Source organism: Aegilops tauschii, chromosome 6 (genome assembly GCF_002575655.3).
Source record: "Aegilops tauschii subsp. strangulata cultivar AL8/78 chromosome 6, Aet v6.0, whole genome shotgun sequence".
Taxonomy (NCBI): domain Eukaryota; kingdom Viridiplantae; phylum Streptophyta; class Magnoliopsida; order Poales; family Poaceae; genus Aegilops; species Aegilops tauschii.
Window position 1 is genome coordinate 446,767,237 of NC_053040.3, and position 7,470 is coordinate 446,774,706.

Genomic DNA, 7,470 nt, shown 5'->3' on the forward strand with positions numbered 1-7,470 from the left:
CACACCACAAGATCAGATTTGGACCAAAGAACACTGCAAAACCACATGTTGAGCGTCTGTCATCAAGACAACCTGCCCAATCAGAATTAGAAAATGCACTGGCAAGTGTTGACGATGACTTGGTGAAGGTGAGTCCAACACTGAAAGTATTCTTGACATATCTAAGTATGCGTTTTGCAGCTGTCAAATATACTGTAGTGGATGCATGAAGGAACTGACATACTTTGTTTACAACAAAGGAAATATCAGGCCTAGTCAGTTAAGTATTGCAGTGCACTTGTTGAGAAACGTTGCATGGAAAAAAAAATTCTACGCACACGCAACGATATATCCATGGAGATGCATAGCAACGAGGGGAAGAGTATGTCTACGCACCCTCGTAGACCGAAAGCGGAAGCGTTTGACAACGCGGTTGATGTAGTCGAACTTCTTCTAGCTCCGGCCGATCAAGTACCGAACGTACGACACCTCCGAGTTCTGCACATGTTCAGCTCGATGACGTCCCTCGTCCTCTTGATCCAGCAAGATGTCGAGTAAGTAGATGAGTTCTGTCAGCACGACGGCGTGGTGATGGTGATGGTGAAGTGATCCGCGCAGGGCTTCGCCTAAGCACCGCGAGAATATGACCGGAGGTGTAAACTGTGGAGGGGGCGCCGCACACGGCTAACAATTGATGTTTGTGTGTTCTTGTGTGGCCTCTTCCTCTACGGCTGGCGTGCCACCTCCACTACGGCCGGCGCGCCTCCATCCCCGCCGCCGCGCGCCACCTCCGCCACGGCCGGCGTGCCTCCATCCCCGCCGCCGCGCGCCACCTCCCCCGCGGTCGGCGCCCCTCCTCCTCCAACGCCGGCGCGCCTCCTCCCCCACGGCAGCCGCCCTCCGCCCCAACCACCTCCCCGCCACCAGGTGCGCCGCCGCCAGTAACCACCTAACGGCCGTCGTTGCCTGCAAGGCTGCAACCCTGCGCTTCCGTCGCTGGACCACGACCTTTTCTTGGATCAAGACCGGCCCTCCCCCTGGTCTCGGCCGAGCTCCTCCCCTCCCAGCGTTCCACCTCCTACCTCGCCAAGGTCGGCCGTCACCTACGCCATGCCCCGGTCCTCCACTCTGCGCAGTTCGACCTCGTACGCCCGCACCGTTCGACCTCGCCGGAGCCACCAGTTCATATGGAGGAGATGTTGCTGGTTGATTAGTTTGATGCCCCACGCACATGGGCAAAGCATGAGCACGAGCAGCCAGAAGGAGACGCTCATCGCATGGCAGTGGCATTGCGTCTGCTCTTGTACATTGTCTCTCTCTTCTTGTTGACTTTCCTTCTATCTCTCCTAGCTACAAGTAGTAGGTGCATCTCTGTCAGTGCTACTCTCTGTTCTTTCTCTATGCTTCGGTTAGCAAATATGTATAAAAGGATAACTATATACTGCTTTTAACAAAGTTCAACAACAAAACATCGGGGGGATGTTTGGTGGTATGCTTTGGCAGAAACCTTAGTAATCAGTGGACAATTCAAGTTCAGTACAAGATTTCAGCATGGACCATTTTCAGTCCAGGGAGATGTTCAACACTACTAAAATTAGTTTAGCTTTTCGGTTCTGCCCTTACTACAGATTGTTTAATTTCCATACTGATGTGGGCAAAAAAAAGGTTACATCTTCTTGCAAGTTCAGGAAGAAGAAATTCAGTTCAATTTGTTCTAGGGAAAAAGGTTAAATCCTGTGTCGCCGCAGGTCAGCCGCATGAGGGTCAACATTCACCGCGTTCGACTTGCCCTCGCACCTCTCATAGAACTTCCCCAGCTGCTTGATCTGGTGGATAGAACAGACAATATTCATCGTCTAATGGTTACTGAATTTCTTCGGCAGTCACCAACAGTCTGAAGTGATAAATCCATGCAAAAGTGTTTCTGAAGGTTTTGTAGAGAGACAGAGAGAGAGAGCATAGCAACACTGAGAGGATAATATTGTAATGTGTGGGAGAGAGAGAGAGATCCAGTGACTTCACGTTGCAACTTTAGGCTCTTCATCTTCATCCAAAACAGATCCAATGATCCATATCACACAAAGGCAAAAGCCTTCAGCACTTGGTCAGTTTTGCAGCCCAGCAGCGACAGAAGACTCATCGTAGGATTCAGTTAAAACAGATTACATGCCAACTATCTAATCTTCATTTCTGAATATATAAACTATAGGTCTATAGCCGTTTCAACATACATGAAGCAAGGTTATCATTTGGCTGTACCTTCCACTTTGCTGAACTAAAAAGATCATACATGCACATACATATTTTTGACTGACAATACTCATGAAACAGATTATAGAGTGGCATTTGACATTGAAAGGCTGCATCATAGAACATCCACATGCTACAGCAAGAAATGCCAATGTCGAGTAATCATTCAAGTACACAAAAGCAGGCCATTTCACTTGTACACTTAGGCCAAAATAGACTGGTTAATCCCCAAAATACTGTAGTTAACCCTGTCCAAAATACTACCTAGCAACTTTGAAGATACTAGATCAGATCATCATGAAGATATCATCGTCAACTCGTGAAGTTGTCAAAAGCTTGGTAAAGCTGTCGATTGCATCGTATTCTTGACGCTTCTCACTTTCTCCTACGGGACTCCCTCCTTTGTTTGTGCCATCATTCTCCACTTGCACTTGAGGCTGCACACTGTCTTTTTTCTTTTGTTGTTGTTGCTGCCACTGTAAATGAAAAATCATTTTGTTAGTTTAGGAATGAATAAGAACAGATAGTACATACATACTGCAGCTGACCTTTGCTTCTTTTTTTGTTGTTGCCGCTGATTTAGGTTGCTTTCGCCCCTTGCATAACTTATCAAACCAAGTTTGCTTTCTCCTTAAATTTTTAGATGAAACCTCCTTTTTCTTCAGTTTTGCAGAACTAAGAAAGTCATTGGCTTGCCGCACATTTGGATCAACATTTTCTTGATCAATGGAACATCCATCCGTAGCACTAGTAGCTGATGCATTGAGTTTATCCTCTAGTTGTGGCCAAAGAGAATCAAGTGCATTTTCTAGCAACAAACGACATTCGGGATCATCGGCGGTTTCAATTTCAAAAGCTTGTCTTTCTGAAATCTTTCTTTGGGATACCATCAAGTGGCGAGTTTGTGGCAATTGCAACAAGTGGTTGTGTTCCAGCACAACCTCGGTTACTTCATAATTTCCGGCCCTCTCGATCCAATTGAAAAGACATACGAGCTTGGCAATTGGTTCTTGTTTCAGCTCTAAAACGCTTTGGTGCATGATCACTTTGCCCTTTTCTTCGATGACCCTCGTTGGAACAAACAAATCTACATGAACCAACCTGACCATCAAGTCTGCTTTTGTTTGCATATCTCCTTCTCACATCAAAGCCTGTGTGACCCCCATATGCAACCCAAAATGCCCAAGCCTCATCCACATTTCTGAATCTCATACCAACTTGAGGTATTCCCTTACCAATTTCTGCCATCTCACAATAGTCAATTGTGAAGCACGACACTGAATTCTGTCAAATAGCACAATAGAGGGCACTCAATTTCAGAAATTCCAAATGAAAGTCTAAAATCAGAGGACAAAATTTCATCACGAGTGTACGTGCAAACTGTTCCAAGCAATTTGTATTGTACATGCATCATGAGTAACCAAACTGACTACCATTATGCATCCAAGCAACTCAAACTGAAGCTGTACATGAACTGCTCTGTACATACCTAACTCTTAGTGTATCTGTATGAATCGGGGACACATTACCTCAACTGGATGCGGGATGGCAGAGGTCCGACGGCGACGGCGGCACGCGTGGCCTTCCTACTCCTCCGGCGGCAGCCCGCCCCTCCCTCTCCTCCAGCAACGGTGCGGCCGCGCGGCTCCTTTTCCTCTTCAATGCGGCGGCTGGCGCGGCCGCGCGGCTCCTCTCCGATGCGGCGGCCGGCGCGAGTCCCTTGCTCTCTCTCCCAGATGTTGCGGTGTGGTGTGGTTCCTCTTCCTCTCCGATGCGGCGGAGCAGCGCCGTCTCCCTGTCCGAGACGTCGGCGCGGCGCGGGAGAGCGGAGCAGATTCCCGCGAACTTTTTTCTTCAGCCTGCACTCGTCCAAAACTGCTAAGTGCTGAGGGCTTTTGCCTTTGTGTGATATGGACCATTGGATCTGTTTTGGATGGAGATGAAGAGCCTAAAGTTGCAACGTGACTTCATCAAGTGAAGTTACCGGATCTCAGTCCGAGAGCAGCAACAAGCAACAGTGAGAGGATAATATTGGAATGTGTGGGGGAGAAGGCATCACGTATTCTATTGAGTATTGACCACTACTTTTTCCAACTAGGTGCGTTTTTAAAGTTGTAAACATGTACTGATGTACACGTCTATCTCAGCCTTGCCGCGCCTTCTTCTCTTGGTGTGATAAATTCTTCCAAATTTTTTGTGCCGTTCAATGTGTATACTAAAAGAAGGGGAAAACAACATGTGAACATCAGTGTGTATTGACCACTATTGAGTATTGACCACTAATTTTTCCAACTAGGTGTGTGTGGGGTGTTGCTCTGTTTGTCTTGTACTATTGTGCAAAAATTTCGATTTAAATTTCGATTTGTGAAGGTCAAAATGTTGTGTTCGAGAAGGTCAAGTGTGTTATGTGTATCTCAGCAAGTTCAAATATTTTAAACATGCAAAAGAAAACATGGGAGATTTGCAATTTTTTTAGAACTTGAAGTGACAATCAAATTGAAAAAGAGCATAAACAAAATTTAAGTCTATAAAATTCACTTCAAAATATTAACAGGAAAAAGAATGTTCTCTTTGGTCTCAAACAAAAAAACTAATAAAAAAAGGGAATGTAGTTTACTCTTTACAAAATCCTCAGAAATGTTTCCTTAAATCAATTGTGCTTCTCCTCTATACGTGTTCATTGATATTGCCAACAAGCATACTATTTTCAAAAAGTGGTTCGATGTTTATTACAAGACTAGATTTTGTTTTCTGCTACTAAGAAATAAACCAAGAAGTCCAAAGTAAAAAGATGGAGAAGTTCGATGATTATAGACTATGATTTTCCTCGTTATTTCAGAATGGAAACAAGAATTTCAAAAATAAAGTAACACAATAGTACGATGTATAAAAAATGGAAAATCCTAATCTGTTTGTGGGAAGAACATAAGAAGTTCAGACAAAAATAACACAATAGTACAAAAAAATAAGAGAGCACTCTGAAATGGATATTTCACCGTTTCTAATTAAAAAAATAAGAAGTTCGAATTTTAAACATAGAGCAGTACAAAAAATCATAAAAATGGGATTATCACCATTTCTAAAAAAACTCTAGAAGTTCAAATTTAAATAATGGGTCTGTTCAATATTTATTATAAAACTAGGATTTTGCCGTCAGTGAAAGAAATAAACCAAGAGGTACAAATTACAAAAATAGACAAGTTAGAAATTTATAATAAAAACTCAAATTTTCCTTGTTACTAAAGAATAAAAATGACGAAGTGTAAATTAAAATAGGGAGTAGATCGATGTATACGGGAAACTCAAATTATTGCCGTTTCTTAGAAAAATAAAACTATGATGTTCAATTTACAATAAAATGTTTGATGCTTATTTAATAACATATTTCCTTTCTAAGAATATGACTAAGAAGTTGAAATTAAAATAACAGAAAAGTTCCAATTATATAAAAACAAAGATTTGTTGCAAGAAGTTCGCGTGCTCCTCCGTGCACGGTTTATAATTTATATTGCGGGACATTCGAACTCCAATTACATGTTTGAAAATGGCAAAAAATAACGTCCGACATTCATTTACATTTAATTCAGCGTATACACAAAAATGTGATAGAAGTTCATAGTGAAAACAACGAGAAGTTCAAGTACTGTAAGGAATGCATTTCAGGTGAGAATAAAAGTATAGAAAAATAAAAGCTTAAAAGGTTAGTTGAAATAAGTTCAAGTGCTCTGCCACGGGAAGTTCAAAAATTCTTGCGAGAGAGGTTCACCTTGTATTTCCATGTTCAAAAACACAAAAAAATTTGTATTTTTGCGTTTTAAAATAATTCTTTCAATCCACAAAGAAGTTCATTTATTATTTGGGAGCAATTTGATTTCGGAAAGAAAAAATAATTCAAATTATAAAGATTAAGAAATAAAACCAGGAAGTCCATATTAAAAAGATGGAGAAGTTCGATGATTATAGAAAACTCAGATTTTCCTCGTTATTAAAGAATGGAAACGAGAAGTTCAAAAATAAAATAGCAAGAAGTTCAACTTTTAAATATAGAGCGCTTCAACATTTCATAAAAGGATTAAGAAATAAAACCAGGAAGTCCATATTAAAAAGATGGAGAAGTTCGATGATTATAGAAAACTCAGATTTTCCTCGTTATTAAAGAATGGAAACAAGAAGTTCAAAAATAAAATAAAAAGAAGTTCAAATTTTGTAAATAGAGCGCTTCAAAATTCATAAAAAGATTAAGAAATAAACCAGGAAGTCCATATTAAAAAGATGGAGAAGTTTGATGATTATAAAAAACTCAGATTTTCCTCGTTATTAAAGAATGAAAACAAGAAGTTCAAAAATAAAATAACGAGAAGTTCAACGTTTTAAAATAGGGCGCTTCAAAATTCATAAAAAAGGATTAAGAAATTTAGATTAATATTCATAAAAAAATCAGATATTTTCACGTAAGCGAGAGAAGTTCAGATTAATAACTGCCAGAAGTTCACGTACTACACGGTGTGCATTTTGTATTAAAAAATAAAAAACAAAGGCTAAAAGTTTTTTGTTGTTGTAAGTTCAAGTCCTCGGTCAGAGAAAGTTAAAAAAAATTATTGTGAGAGAGGTTTGTACAAAAGGAATATGATTTGTGTAACACCGACGAATGGATGACAAAATTACAAATGAAAATACGCCACAGAAGTTCAATGTGAAAACAGCAGGAAGTTCGACTACTATAGTGAATGAATTTGAGATGAAAAACTTCTAAAATTGTCGTGAGTATGAAAAAACGATCAACACGGGAAAGTTGCGTGTTTACAGCAGCTTTCCATCGGTATATCACTTGCTCAATTCCGGTGAGTGGATGGAGAGCTATGACTAGTGGATGGAGATCTACGAGCAAAAAAAGCACGTGAAAACAGAGTGAAGTTCAAGTAGACATGCCGAGAAGTTCGGGTTCTTCACGTGGTGCATTTTCGAAGAATCTGTTTCGCGATAAAGGCAGAATGAATGATCTTGCCATTTTCGAAATTACTTGAAAATGGCTAGGAATCACAGAAAACCATCAGCATGAAAAAGTTTCGCATTTTCCTTAGCTTTTCAATGGTATATTATTTGCCTCATTCCGATAAAGTTTGTAGAAATTACAGCGAAAATACGTTTTTAGCCATTTTCAAAATTGACTTAAAACAGTAAGGAATTGGGAGAAACAATATACACCAAAAAGTTTCGCATGTCCTCAAGCTTTCCAATGCC

General features: G+C 40.7%; 1 long non-coding RNA gene across 1 annotated transcript; it reads right to left on the minus strand.

The window, feature by feature from the left end:
• Positions 1 to 2,282: 2,282 nt before the first annotated feature.
• Positions 2,283 to 7,061, minus strand: LOC109744195 (uncharacterized). The gene is made up of 3 exons (XR_005760659.2): positions 3,759 to 7,061; positions 2,778 to 3,513; positions 2,283 to 2,705 (listed from the first exon to the last, which is right to left on the minus strand). It is a non-coding gene; the product is annotated as an uncharacterized lncRNA (long non-coding RNA).
• Between the last annotated feature and the right edge of the window lie 409 nt (positions 7,062 to 7,470).